Genomic DNA, 15430 nt, shown 5'->3' with positions numbered 1-15430 from the left:
CATTTTTAATGGCCAATAGTGTATGTAATGTTGTGGGGATGATAAACCAAAGATTGCGTTTTATTGGCAGAACACTTGGAATATGCAACCGCTCTACTAAATAAAATGCCTACACTACGATCGTCCGTGCTCTGCTGCAGTATGAGATCATTAGCTGATAGGATTGACGAACGACTTTGGCGAAGTCTACAAGAAGGTCAGCCCGTTTTGTATTGCCATGAAATAGGGGAGAGAGTGCCACGGATATTATAAGTTAGGATGGCTGTCATTAAAACAAAGCGGGTTTTCTTTGCGGCAAGAGCTTTTCACGAAATTTCAGTGACCATCACCGGTTGGTGTGGCCGAGAGGTTCTAGGCGCTTCAGTTTGGAACAGCACGACCGCTACGGTCGCAGGTTCGAATCCTGCCACGGGCATGGATGTGTGTGATGTCCTTAGGTTAGTTAGGTTTAAGTAGTTCTAAGTTCTAGGGGACTGATGACCTCAGATGTTAAGTCCCATATTGGTCAGAGCCATTTGAACCATTCCAGTGACCATCTTCTCCTCCAAAAGCGAAAATATTTTATTACTGCATAGGGCGAAACGATCATAGTAATAAAATAAGATAAATCAGAACTCTTACAGAAAGATTTATGTGTTCATTTTGCCCATGCACTGTTAGAGTGTGTACAACACAATTATTCAACCAGTCACCTAATTCACAAAAATTCTTTCCATTTAAATTTTACCGCAACGTAAATGGGATATGCAAACATTTTTTGTGAATTTGTGATATATGTGAAGTTACAACGCTCTGCCATCTTTTTTTGTAATTCATGTAAGGAAATATGTGAAATATATAATTTACTAAATATAGTTTATCATGGATTATTGAAATGAAAATGTATGTGTATGAAGTTTTACATGTATCTGCAAACTGCCATTTGTATAAAACGGTATTATGCGCTTGGGGACAATGTGTAGGATATGGACTGCTTTTGTACTGTACGGAAGCTACTGTGGGAAGCGTAAAAGATGGCTTGGGTTTTTGGCGCGCTACCTGTAGAGCGAGCTGGAACGAGAAAACGTAGTCTGCAGGCAGCGGTGAAAGAGGTAACACACAGACGGAACAGGCGATGCTTTGCCTGGAAATTTGTTTCACAATAGCCTCGGATGACGACTGCTAAATTATTACGGCTTTGGCACAAGTTTCTGAGCTACGTCATGGACGTTAAAACGACCCCAAGAAGACTTAATTAGTCCATACTTCAAGAAACATGTACACCATACCATGGGTAGTGTAGCTTCCATTACCACCCGCCAAACCCAGCTACTACAGATAACAGTTTCGAACAGTATAACTAGAAACGTAAAAGCTTGAACCATTAATTCAAAATTAACTTTTTTTGAATAATTATTGTGATAAACATGAAACTGGGTTAACCCGATTATTTTATTCCTAGTCATTAACCTATACAGAGTTCTTTCTTGGTGTTTGATAATTCTGAGCAAACCTGTTATAAAAACATTTCAAGGGCTTTAATCAGTATCTACAAGCACTAATTTTCATCTTTGAATAAATGTTTGAAAACAATATTTGTGAACTAATTTTTTAAGTGAATGTAAAAGTACTGTATGATACGTAATAGAAGTGCTGAAGTGACATTTTTCTGACAAATTTAAAGATTTTTATATTCTTACACTCTTTGTGGCAACGAGTAAAGTGGAAGTGAGTAAATAGGTTTTGCATATAGTATAGATAAAATTATTTCAGTTATAAATGAAATTCAGTAAAGTACAATAAATTATAAAAGACAATTGTTTATGTGGCTCAGTAACACTGAAGCAGTATTGCATAAAAATACTGAAAGACAGCCGGCCGGGTGGCTTTTGATGGATCATTTGTTAAGAGAAAAGTATAAACAAAGTGTCTTAATTAATTCAAACGTGCGGATTATGCTATTATAATATTTAATTTGTTGGTTATATAAAATGAAAACATAGAAGCCCCCACTGGCCAAAATTATTTAGCATATGGTGATGATTAAAAATTCGTGGCTTTTCTAGATCTCAACTACGAATGTGGATGCAGTAGCTAAAAGATTCCTGTGTCTTTCTAAGGACTACATTTTCTGAAGATGGATAAAATACTAAATATCCTGTAAGGTAATATTTATTTGTGGAGCTATATTAGGGAACAGAAGGAAAGTAGGCTGAATTTACTCTTCCTACTTTTCTGAAATTTAACCATCTGCTTGCCTAGGTAGCCTGACAACCGTAAATCCAACAGACACTTAAAGAATTTGGTATAAAGGGTCCTAGATTCAGTATTATCCCACTTTACTGCGTTTCTTTCTAACAGCTGGAAAACACTTGGGAAAAGAAAAAAATAGTCTGGTTTCCACATCCGTTTGTCATACATCACGGTCAAATCCTGTCAGAAGGGTACCGTCAATATGACACGTGCACACCACATGCATAATTCCCTGTATAATAATGTTACACGTGGATTTTCCCGTAGCAGCAATATTTGTTCAAAAATGGTTCAAATGGCTCTGAGCACTACGGGACTTAACATCTGACGTCATCAGTCCCCTAGAACTTAGAACTACTTAAACCTAACTAACCTAAGGACATCACACACATCCATGCCCGAGGCAGGATTCAAACCTGCGACCGTAGCAGCAGCGCGGTTCCGGACTGAAGCGCCTAGAACCGCTCGGCCACCGCGGCCGGCCGACTATTTGTTCCGTTATAGTATAGCGTTGTAAGTGGAACAGTAGAGAAATAGTCTGAAGGTGGTTCAAAGAACCGTTAGCCAGGTTCTTAACTGTAAATTGCAGAGTAATAATGTAGAAGTTCAAATGGTTCAAATGGCTCTGAGCACTATGGGACTCAACTGCTATGGTCATTAGTCCCCTAGAACTTAGAACTACTTAAACCTAACTAACCTAAGGACATCACACACATCCATGCCCGAGGCAGGATTCTAACCTGCGACCGTAGCGGTCTTGCGGTTCCAGACTGCAGCGCCTTTAACCGCACGGCCACTTCGGCCAGCAATGTAGAAGTAGCAGTAAATGTTTGTGTATAGGCCAAGACAGGAGGTTGTATTTTAATAAGAACAGGCAGCACCAGGGGAGGGTTTTACACAAGCTCACCACATTTAATATCTCCGGAATTTCACCTGTAGGGAAAATGGAAACAAAAGGCGGAGGAAACAATGATGAATCCTAAAGACATGAACTGCCGTAAAAAACGGGATAGTGGTGCAATACTGTCGGCCCAGAATCGCTATGTAACATGTAGCAACGCCCAAGATCAACTTTCTGAGCACTTGCTATGACAGGCTAATTGTATTTCGGGCTTGCAGCCGGTCATCGTGGGAAAATAGTAAACACATGACCCGTGACTGGCTCACACGTTTGCTTAAAAGTTCGACTAGTACTCGCGATCTGACAGTTACGTACAAACTTAGCCATGTATGTAGGTAATAATAATAATAATAATAATAATAACAATAACAGGCCCGGGAAAAGAATAGGCCTCCGGTATGTTCTGCCAGTCGTAAAAGGCGACGAAAAGAACAAACCACTAATAGGGCTAACCCCCCTTTTAGTGTGATTGGTTGGTTCAGGACAGAACTAAAGAAGCCTCGGACAAGCGCCGTCATGGTCGGGGACGACGCTTGAACCCTATGCCCGCCCACAATGGTAACGACACTGCTACCAACTGGAAAATGATTAAAATCCAAATAGAGGTGTTTTGCAGGATATGCTTCCTGCAACCACCCTAGAAGGAAAACAAAGACAGAGGGTGAGATGGTCAGATGAAGTTAATCCACACCTCATGTTCTGTTATTACCAAGCAACAAACCTAGGAACCAAAACAACTGGATACAGATCACAAGTATACACAACATTTATTAATAGATACCCAGAATTAAAAATTTTAACAGAACAACGACTAGCTGATCAGATCCGTGTAATAATAAAAAATAACAGGATACTCCAGTCAGAATTAGAAAACATCAAACAACAAGTACAACAAATACTGGAACAAAATAATGTGCAATCAGAAGAAGAAGAAAATACAGTAATGGACTCAAACATCCCAGAGCAAACAAACAAAGAACAACACGCATCAATTAAACAGTCAGAGGAAAAGGAAATTTTAAGACAGCCACCAGAACAAGCACAAATAGAACACGAAGAGACACACGTGTTAGATACAGAAGAAAAATTTCAGCTGGCATATATAGAATACAAAGACACAAATACAGACATTAGACCATTCTTGCAAAGACCACCAAATAACTCACAAGTCGAAACAACAATAACAACTATCAACACAATCATACACAACAAAATAAATGAAAATACAACTATGGAAGAGTTACAACTACTTGTTTATATAGGAGAACTCACTACACTAAATATACACACTAGGCAGAGATCAGAACCAACCAACACACAGAAGAAACCCGCAAAACCAGCATGGCAACACAGGCTACAGATCAGAATAGAAAAACTGAGAAAAGACATCGGACAGCTAACACAATTTATAAAAAATGAAATGTCAGAAAAAAACGAAAAAAGTTAGGTAAAATCTCACAACAAGAAGTGATAGAGCAATTAGATGAAAAGAAGCAGAAATTACAAGCATTGGCCAAACGACTTAGAAGATACAAAAAAAGTGAAAATAGAAGGAAACAAAACCAAACATTCAACACAAACCAAAAGAAATTTTACCAGACAATAGATAACACACACATTAAAATAGACAATCCACCAAACGTAACAGACATGGAACACTTCTGGGGCAACATATGGTCAAACCCGGTACAACATAACAGGCATACACGGTGGATACAAGCAGAAACAGACACATACAAGATGACACCACAAATGCCTGAAGTGATAATTTTGCAACATGAAGTCACCCAAGCAATTAATTCTACTCACAATTGGAAAGCCCCTGGAAAAGATAAAATAGCCAATTTCTGGCTAAAGAAATTCACCTCAACACATTCACATCTAACTAAATTATTTAACAGTTACATTCCAGACCCATACACATTCCCTGATACACTTACACATGGAATAACTTAACTGAAACCTAAATATCAAGCAGACACAGCAAACCCAGCTAAATATCGCCCCATAACATGCCTACCAACAATATACAAAATATTAACTTCAGTCATTACACAGAAATTAATGACACATACAACACAGAACAAAATTATAAATGAAGAACAAAAAGACTGTTGCAAAGGAGCACGAGGATGTAAAGAGCAATTGATAATAGATGCAGAGGTGACATATCAACCTAAAACTAAACAAAGGTCGCTACACTACGCATACATTGATTACGAAAACGCTTTTGATAGTGTACCCCACTCATGGTTACTGCAAATATTGGAAATATACAAAGTAGATCCTAAATTGATACAGTTCCTAAACATAGTAATGAAAAATTGGAAAACCACACTTAATATCCAAACAAATTCAAATAATATCACATCACAGCCAATACAGATTAAGCATGGAATATACCAAGGAGACTCATTAAGTCCTTTCTGGTTCTTCCTTGCTCTGAACCCACTATCCAACATGCTAAATAATACAAATTATGGATACAATATTACTGGAACATACCCACACAAAATCACACATCTGCTATACATGGATGATCTAAAACTACTGGCAGCAACAACTCAACCAATTACTAAAGATAACAGAAGTATTCAGCAATGATATAAATATGGCTTTTGGAACAGACAAATGTAAGAAAAATAGCATAGTCAAGGGAAAACACACTAAACAAGAAGATTACGTATTGGATAACCACAGTGACTGCATAGAAGCGATGGAAAAAACAGATGCCTATAAATATCTAGGATACATACAAAAAATAGGAATAGATAATACAAATATTAAAGAAGAACTAAAAGAAAAATATAGACAAAGACTAACAAAAATACTGAAAACAGAATTGACAGCAAGAAACAAGACAAAAACTATAAATACTTATGCTATACCAATATTGACCTACTCATTTGGAGTAGTGAAATGGAGTAACACAGACCTAGAAGCACTCAATACACTTACACGATCACAATGCCACAAATATAGAATACATCACATACATTCAGCAACTGAAAGATTCACATTAAGCAGAAAGGAAGGAGGAAGGGGATTTATCGACATAAAAAACCTACATTATGCACAGGTAGACAATTTAAGAAAATACTTTATAGAACGAGCAGAAACTAGCAAAATACACAAAGCAATCACTCATATAAATACATTGGCTACACCACTGCAATTTCATAACCACTTCTACAACCCTTTAGATCACATAACATCAACAGATACGAAGAAAGTAAATTGGAAAAAGAAAACACTACATGGCAAGCACCCGTATCATCTAACACAGCCACACATCGATCAAGACGCATCCAACACATGGCTAAGAAAAGGCAATATATACAGTGAGACGGAAGGATTCATGATTGCAATACAGGATCAAACAATAAACACCAGATATTACAGCAAGCATATTATTAAAGATCCCAATACCACAACAGATAAATGCAGACTTTGCAAACAACAAATAGAAACAGTAGATCACATCACAAGTGGATGTACAATACTAGCAAATACAGAATACCCCAGAAGACATGACACTGTAGCAAAAATAATACATCAACAGCTTGCCTTACAACATAAACTTATAAAACAACATGTTCCCACATACAAGTATGCACCACAAAATGTACTGGAGAACGATGAATACAAATTACACTGGAACAGAACCATTATAACAGATAAAACAACACCACATAACAAACCTGACATCATACTCATCAATAAAAAGAAGAAATTAACACAACTAATCGAAATATCCATACCCAATACAACAAATATACAAAAGAAAACAGGAGAAAAAATTGAAAAATACACCCAACTGGCTGAGGAAGTCAAGGACATGTGGCATCAGGATAAAGTTGACATTATACCAATTATACTATCAACTACAGGAGTCATACCACACAATATCCACCAGTACATCAATGCAATACAGCTACATCCAAACTTATACATACAACTACAGAAATCTGTAATTATTGACACTTGTTCAATTACCCGAAAGTTCCTAAATGCAATGTAACATATACCGTACAGTTAAAAGGAAGTCACGCTTGATCAAGGTCCGCTACACCTTCCATTTTTAACCAGACATAACGTCTGAGACAAGAAAGAAATAATAATAATAATAATATTTGGTGTGGCCCAATGGTTTGGTGCAAGTCTTTATTGGACGCCATTTCGGCGACTTGAATGTCCCTAGCCTACCCTCCTTATCCAATCAGTGAAACGGGACAGTTTAACGTGTAACCTGGATCACGTGTTGTTTCTTGGCGACTCCTCACATTGTTTAGTGGTGAAGGCTGTGGTAAAACGAAGACTGAAGATTCTGTCGTCCGACCGAGATTCGATCCCGCTACCACTCGGTTTCCTGCCACACCCTTCGCCGCTAACCCACCAGGTTCAAATGGCTCTGAGCACTATGCGACTTAACTTCTGAGGTCATCAGCCGGCTAGAACTTAGAACTAATTAAACCTAACTAACCTAAGGACATCACACACATCCATGCCCGAGGCAGCATTCGAACCTGCAACCGTAGCGGTCGCTCGGCTCCAGCCTGCAGCGCCTAGAACCGCACGGCCACTCCGGCCGGCTAACCCACCAGGCCCAACATGTGTATAGATAGTTAACCCACAATTTTTGATGAGTGAGTTTGTATCAGAACCTGTGTCATATATGGCAGTATTTTTGGTCGTATTGACTTAGAAGTTTTAATTTTTTTACACTGTCAAAGGACCGTTATTAACAATAGTATTTGACGTAATATCACCTTCATACGTCTAGCCGTTCCTTCGAAAAAGAGGTCTTAACGGGCCGACAGACAGACGGACGACAGGCAAAAAATATTTTTTATGTGATATAATTACAACTGTCAGGTTTTTTTTCCTTTATTTGTATTGTGAAAACTTGTATCTTCCCAAATTTTACGATTCTAGGTCAACGGTAAGTACCCTATAGACTTTGATAAGTGATCATACAATGTACGGTTTTAAGGCCGGCGTCTTCTTCAGTTAAAACCATGAGATTTTATGAGTGAGTTTGCGATTATCGAAATGTGTGACATAAGCAGTCGTGTCTCTTGACTGCATTGACTTAGAAGCTTCAGTTTATCGCACCGACAAGGGGCGTAGACTTAGTATGTGACATAAATTTCAACTTTGTATGTCTACTTATTTCTAAGAAAAAGTGGTCTTAAAAGCTGGACAGATAGCTGGACACCAAGGTGATCCTATAGGTATTCCACTTTTTACAGATTGAGGAACTCTAGAAAGATACAAGTCGTTTTAATGAAAAAAGCTGATGTCCCAATTCGTCTACTGTAAACTTATTTGTGTATGTCAAATAATTTTCACATTCTCCTCTATAACAACGCTTGAATGTATTTATATATTTCGAATACACATGATGTCTGACAAAGATATACTTATCCCTCTGTATTATGTTGTCACACTCTGGATCACTGCGTTCAGCTATTGGAGGAACGAATACATTGTCTAGTTTATGTTCATTGCTGCTAGATGTCGGTTGCCTTCTGTTTGTTTGGTTGCCGTCACATGTTGAAAAAAGATTACATCGCATTTTTGCTGTCACACCCTTCACCGCTAACCCACCAGGCCCATCCGACATGTATACAGATGGTTGACCTATAAATTTTGATGAGTGAGTTTGCGAGTATCATAATATGTGACGCACATGGCCAAAATAATTTTCTATTCTCGAGTTTGCGAAATGTGATTCCGTGATTACAGTGCTAAGACGTATCAGACTGAAGTTCCATGCCTTCACTGATGATATCTAGCAATATGTAACAGAAAGAGTTCTGGCCGCCATCGTGTTTCCGACGAAATGTCGCACGAATTCAAACCACCGTCCAACGTAGTTTTACAAAATCAACTCGTCGTGCTAGTCGAGAGTGACAACTACAGTTGCGAATTTTTTGATACACCAGTTAGTATGAAGCCGTACAAGTTGCAACAGTTACAGGCTCTGCGTCATGATGATAAACGCAAATGTGTGGCATTTTCTGAAGAGCTTCACAATGCTATTGACGATGATAACATTTTCGCACAACGCAACGCGTTCTGCGATGAAGCGACTTTCCGTTTTAGTGGGAAAGTAGACAAACAGAATGTTCGAATTTGGGGTCTGCAGAATCCACATCCATACACCTAACATGTACGAGATTCACCCAAAGTCAATGTGTTCTTTGCGATGTCTCACTCATCTGTTCACGGCCCATTCTTCTTTGATGGAAACATGGTGAACGGTTAGCAGTGTTATGAAACTGGTTGTTGTCTAGGCTAAACGACGATAACTTAATTTTTCAACACGACGGGGCACCCCATAACTGGAGTTGCCAAGTGCGCGAATATTTGAATGAAACTCGACCGCGCCGTTGGATTAGTCGTCAGACAGCCGGCGACTTATCACTTCTCAGCTGACCTCTGCAGTCGCCGGATTTGGCGCCCTGTGACTTCTTCCTGTGGGGTTTCATTAAGGAATACGTTTATGCACCAACAATACCACAGAACCTAGAAGACTTGAGGAATCGGATTCGTACTGCCATAATATCAGTGACGATGGACAAGCTTGGGAAGAATTCGAGTATAGATACGATATTTTTCCTGTCGCTGGTTGAGGATATTTTGAATATCAGTAATCTAAATTTTAGAGATTCGCAAACACTTCTCCCAGTTTCCATAGTTGTATGTCGTACAGTTTTATACACATAAGTGTTCGGAATACGTGTTTTCTTTTCGACACACTCTGTATTTTCGGTGGGTCTTCTTAGCTGGCTCACCGTGTACTGTGGCATATTTTGAAAGTACAGAGGGAATGAGTTATCCCAACTATTAGACCGCGTTGCGTCAGTATTTAAAAAAGTTTTTTCTCTGTCAATCTTTCCATTACCTGATAACAAGTTATTTCACACAGTAATAAAATCTAGTTTGCACCGGAGCGAACATAAGCGCACACAAGCCGATGAGCATTGATAGACAATTCGCCAGTGTTCAGTGCCTTTCGCTTGTACACGTGAACAAGTTTCTACAAATGTGATGTTATTGTTTTTTTGACGCCAATAGTCTGCACACAGGCTACAGCACTATAGATATATGTTAGACACACGATCCAAAACTTTGACATTCAGAGAGGATAATTTTGCATGCCAAGTACACTATTTTTGACGAGGTAAGGCAAAAGGGTTAGGAAAAGAAGAGTGTAGGTGTCTGAAATTGCATATGAGCGAGAAATGCGTGGAGGTACTAAACTCAACACAGAATTGCCACTGCAGCTTCCCTTAGCATTAGTCGGAAACTTTGCAAAGGTGACTATTAACGCGTTTCGCTAGCTTCTCATTACAACTGACGAGCAAATTTAAACGCAGAAAAGTAATACCGGTGCCCAATTGAACCTGAAGACTCTGTCTGTTTGCAGCCAAAGACGTTTACTCTAGTGACTGTTTCGCATTTCAGCAGCTGCTACATATCAGATAGTTTCTGATGTCTAGAGCGACATATGCGAAGCACTTCCCGGATTTTATTCACGTATGTATAAGGAAGATATTGTCAATAAAATGTGATTCGTATATTTTTAATTTTAATCAATAGGGTGTTAAGTAAGATATGAAAAACCTTCGGGGAAAGAACAGATGACTTAAAATGAAGCACATCTGGTCAATTTTTTTTATTTTCTTAGTTACAGACACTTTTTTTCCTTGTTATATGTTTGCTTCGTACCTGTCTCTTTGTTTTCAAATTTGCAGCTTAGTTCTACAAGTATTTTACCCTGTCCGAATGTCGTCTTCTGCTGAACAAATGATATGTTCCAAAATGTTTACCGCCGGCCGCGGTGGTCTCGCGGTTCTAGGCGCGCAGTCCGGAACCGCGCGACTGCTACGGTCCCAGGTTCGAATCCTGCCTCGGGCATGGATGTGTGTGATGTCCTTAGGTTAGTTAGGTTTAAGTAGTTCTAAGTTCTAGGGGACTGATGACCACAGCTGTTAAGTCCCATAGTGCTCAGAGCCATTTGAGCCAAAAATGTTTACCATTATCCTTCATTCGAGTTTCTAACAACCACATGAAATGTATTCGCAGCTGCGAATATGAACAACTATCAGCCGTATGAGGGAATGGTCGCAGTGGAAATTTGTACTCGAACCTGGATTTCCCGCTTCAGGCGAGAAGTCGCCTTAACCGCTTTAGGCTATTCGTGAACGACTCACAACCGGATCGAAACTTCCATGCATGTAGTCGTTGGGCTGCATCACAACCTGCACCCGTACACACATTACGTAATTCCTGCACACGGGAAAACATTTTAATTGAAAGTCAAGCGAACAATGTCAGTACTCACGAGAGGTCTTGAAAATACGACGAATAGGTGCTTTAAATGCCCCCGAAATTAAAAATCCAATGGATTGAGACCAGGAGATCGAGCAGGCCAAGACGTTGCTGCCTCACCACCTATCCATTTATCCGGCGAACGCTGATTTAAAATTGTTCTTGCTTGCAGCGCAAAATGAGGTGGCGCCCTATCGTGCATGAATCACATGTTCTGACGTAAGTGTAGTGGGAGATCTTCCAACAAAACAGTTAAATGTTCCATTTAAAATTCACTCTAAGATTCTCCACTCACTGTTCCACGGAAAATGAAAGGTCCATTTAACCTGTCTCCAGCCCATACATTAACGCTGAACTGTTGGTGATCTCTTGTTTCTGAAACTGCAACAGGGTTCTCATCGGCCCATATATTAGTGTTGTAAAACTTGGGCACTCCATTCCTGTTCCTGATACACTTTGGTTCATCGGTGAGTAGTATGGTAGACAGAAAGTGTAGCTCCTGAGCACGCAGTCCCAGCAATCAATTACAAAAAGCTTTTCTGGATCGAAAATTTGTTTCACAAAGACCTTCCACTCTCTATAGATGGCTGGATCAAGAACCTGTCGCGTGACACATTCTCTCGTTCAGCTACTTTGCCGGTACTGCTGCCATTATTGCCCTTGATATGACGTAGTACTCTGCCTTCCAAATCAGATGTCCTAAAACTATACGGTCTTCCACAATGACATAACCTTTTGTCGGACGAGCCTGTCTCAATAATACGTCGATGTTTTATTTATTCGATGTGTCTGTTAGGAAATCTTTCAGCAAACGAACGTCTAGCTTCAGCCGCATCACAAATTGCAAGTTCATGTACAGTGTATAGTAGTCCAACACGACATCGGTAGAGCAGACGTCACGACCTTGGCTGGAAGTCAGACACAACACGTCGGTCTCCAGCCGGGGTGGCTAACGCATACTATTATTCGGTGGCGCCCCTCTCGGAAGTAGCCTATTCGATTCCTGGAGGGGAAAAATGTTCAGAATACACTAAACATCAGGCCAGTAAGAACTGTAAGAGTAAGCTTCCAGTATTGGTTGTGTTTTCAATATGATTTGTTTATTTACTGGTTTCATGGCGATCAGGATAAACATAGGCTTTAACTCAACACTTCCCAAAACAAACATTTAAGAAAAGAAAGAAATACCTGTCGAGCAAAGTAGGAAATATGAAAACAAAAAGGAACGAAACACACATATAACGACAAAACTGTCTCTGCAACTAAGATAATAATAATAAAAAAATTGACCATATGTGTACACGGAGCATTTTGCTTCTTCTTTGGGGCATCTATCCATTCCCCCAGAGATTTCCCAAATATTACTTAACATTCTGTATACACATTCTTCCCATACTTCCTTTTCCTTCGGCGTTTGTGCTGAATAGGTCTTTGGTCATATAAGCACCTATGATATCTATGTTTTTCTGTCAGCAACATTATGTTGTCATCACACCACTTCATCACTCGTGCAACTCGTATCACAACAGCTAAAGTAGACAAGACAGCAGGCGATAGCTCTGTGTACTGTCAGCACCGAAGTGGTGAGGAGGCAAACTTCCTTTGTTAATCCGCTAATAGACGGACAGCCAGCGAACACTCCCGAATGTGAACCGCCGAACACGACCGAATGCAATTCGCTTGCACTCGCCTACTCTTTAGAGCTGAGAGGACTGTCACTCGCCGACGTTGACTCGCTATATTCACTCCGGTGTAAACCAGCTTAAGACTGTGTACGAAAGTTCAAGACTTACCTTGGGCGAAGTCACGAGGACGAATCCCCAAACAGTTGTGCTAATGTGCACGTGTGCCACTGTGATCTGTGACACCTCATAAACGCCTTGGAAGCGACGTCTGCTGAACACTTCAGTTGTTATATAATCGAAAGAGATGACGTTCGTCTGCGGTGCAGATTATTCTATTGCTAGCACTTTGTCAAATGAAACGCCGGTTGCGTCAAGCGGCTCTGGTGTCTGGGTAGTGAACTACTTCGGTCGCCGTATTTCACGGAGTAAGCCTTAGATGGCACCAGGTGGCAGAAGCAACGCACTCTATGGAATTGAATTTACGCGTCGAATTGTAAGAACTGCCCACGCAGTTAGTGGCAGTAAACGTTAAGTGATGTGAGTCTGGCAACAACTTACGTACTGTCGTCGTAAATATAAACTGGGAGAATTACGTGGCTTGCTAATACGAAGCTATTCCATTACAGCAACCGTCGCAAATTACGATTGCGAATACGGTTCTACACAAACCGTACACCGAGATACAGCGTACTCCGTGAGAAACCTTGCGGTATGTGTGCAAGGTAGTTTGCATACCACAGGTGTTGGTAAGTCTCCGTGTGAGCTCGAATCTACCTTATTTTACCTTCAAGATCTACGTTTGTTGTAGTGTGAAAAATGGACGATAGACCATTATTATTAAGTGCGTCGAAATGTATAGGTCGCTGCCCGCATTGTGGGATATTATGGTGGAAGAGTAGAAGAACAGAAGTGTTATGAAAGATGAATAGTATAATTTGTTGCTCAGAAAATATAGGAAACGGTCTTAAAGAGAAACGTTCTTAAAAAATTTAATTAATACCGGTAGAAATCTGTGAGTACAGGTACATAAAGATATTTATGTCTGTTCACACAATACTTGCCCGAAAATAATCCTTTAGCGCAAGCACGTCACATGACGCGTACCATAACTATGTCTCAAATTCTGTGAGGTTAAACTGCACTTGTAATTTCAAACCTTTGAAGAAACTGTCAGTAGCGAGGTAAGGTAAAGCAATAAATAACCACTGATTTGATGAAACTGCGCCTCTCATTGTGTTATTTCATTTTTTGATGATGATGATATGGACGTCCGCAGAAATTTATTGGGGGGGGGGGGGGGTGGGAAGGGGGCAATGTAATGTAATGTTAAACCACCAACATAAAGAAGTTGTCATACATGTAATCTTTTTTTTTTTTCGTGCAACCTCTGTTCTCTCGACAAGGCTTCTTGAGTGACCATAGTGATCATGTACGCTCCTTGAACCAATTTTTCATTCATCTTTCCTTTCTGCTTGCAACAACGTAGAGTAATTGCCACAGCATCAGCATCTTTATCGCCCAACATTTAGAACAACAGTAGCAATGCGCAATATTATTCACAATTTAATTGAAGAAGTTATTGAATAGTCATGAGAGAGCGTCAATAATGTTGCGCTATATTGTTTACCGTGTAGGGACTACTTAATGATAATTGCCGCCATTGGTCGCGAAGAATTAAGGGAATTCTCGTAAGTAATCTATGTTGGCTTTCGATCGACTCTGCCGTAGGAAGCATTCCCCCCCAGCGGACGAACGAAAAGCAAATGCAAGGGCGGTAGGAATTATTCTGACAATGGTAGACGATAATTCGCTTGGTATACAAGACTGCAAAAGATGTGTGGGCACGTTCGAAAATTCCCATATGCATTTGCGTTAAAGGATTATATGAACATCGAGAAGAAAGTGGACGAATCGAAGTTAGATTAGCTTGCGAGACGCAATGCATCGCTGTTCCGAGTACGTAATTCCAGCGTAGAGTTTTCAGACAAGCAAGCAGCTGTGCATACCTCGATGGATCTACTACCGTGCGAAACTTTTGCAAGAAAGTATGCAGTGTAATGAGGCGAACTTCTCTGTCAAGAAACTTGAAAAATGTCGTTTAGAGGGAAAAAACCAGGCGGAGCTGTTCAAAGGGGACGAGGCAACAGCCGTTGTGGTAACAGTCACGGTAATTATATAAAAAAAACATGACCGCGCTCCACGAAGTTTTCGTTGTCAAGAGCACGCACATATTGGTAAATATCGGCGACAATTTGGCGATCGCGTTTCAAGGAATGAGCAGGTAAACCATAAATGGGGCCAGACAAAACATCCTCAACTTCTGTAACACTAG

General features: G+C 40.0%; 1 protein-coding gene across 1 annotated transcript in view; it reads right to left on the bottom strand.

The window, feature by feature from the left end:
• LOC124711381 (UDP-glycosyltransferase UGT5-like) overlaps positions 1 to 13459 on the bottom strand; it is a 75584-nt gene extending 62125 nt beyond the window's left edge. Inside the window, exon 1 of the mRNA XM_047241433.1 lies at positions 13267 to 13459. The gene's annotated coding sequence lies outside the window, so the exon portion shown is untranslated. The remainder of the gene's footprint in view (positions 1 to 13266) is intronic.
• Between the last annotated feature and the right edge of the window lie 1971 nt (positions 13460 to 15430).

This window comes from Schistocerca piceifrons, chromosome 8 (genome assembly GCF_021461385.2).
Source record: "Schistocerca piceifrons isolate TAMUIC-IGC-003096 chromosome 8, iqSchPice1.1, whole genome shotgun sequence".
NCBI lineage: Eukaryota > Metazoa > Arthropoda > Insecta > Orthoptera > Acrididae > Schistocerca > Schistocerca piceifrons.
Note: the sequence above shows the minus strand (reverse complement) of the source record. Positions and strands in the feature narration are given on the sequence as shown.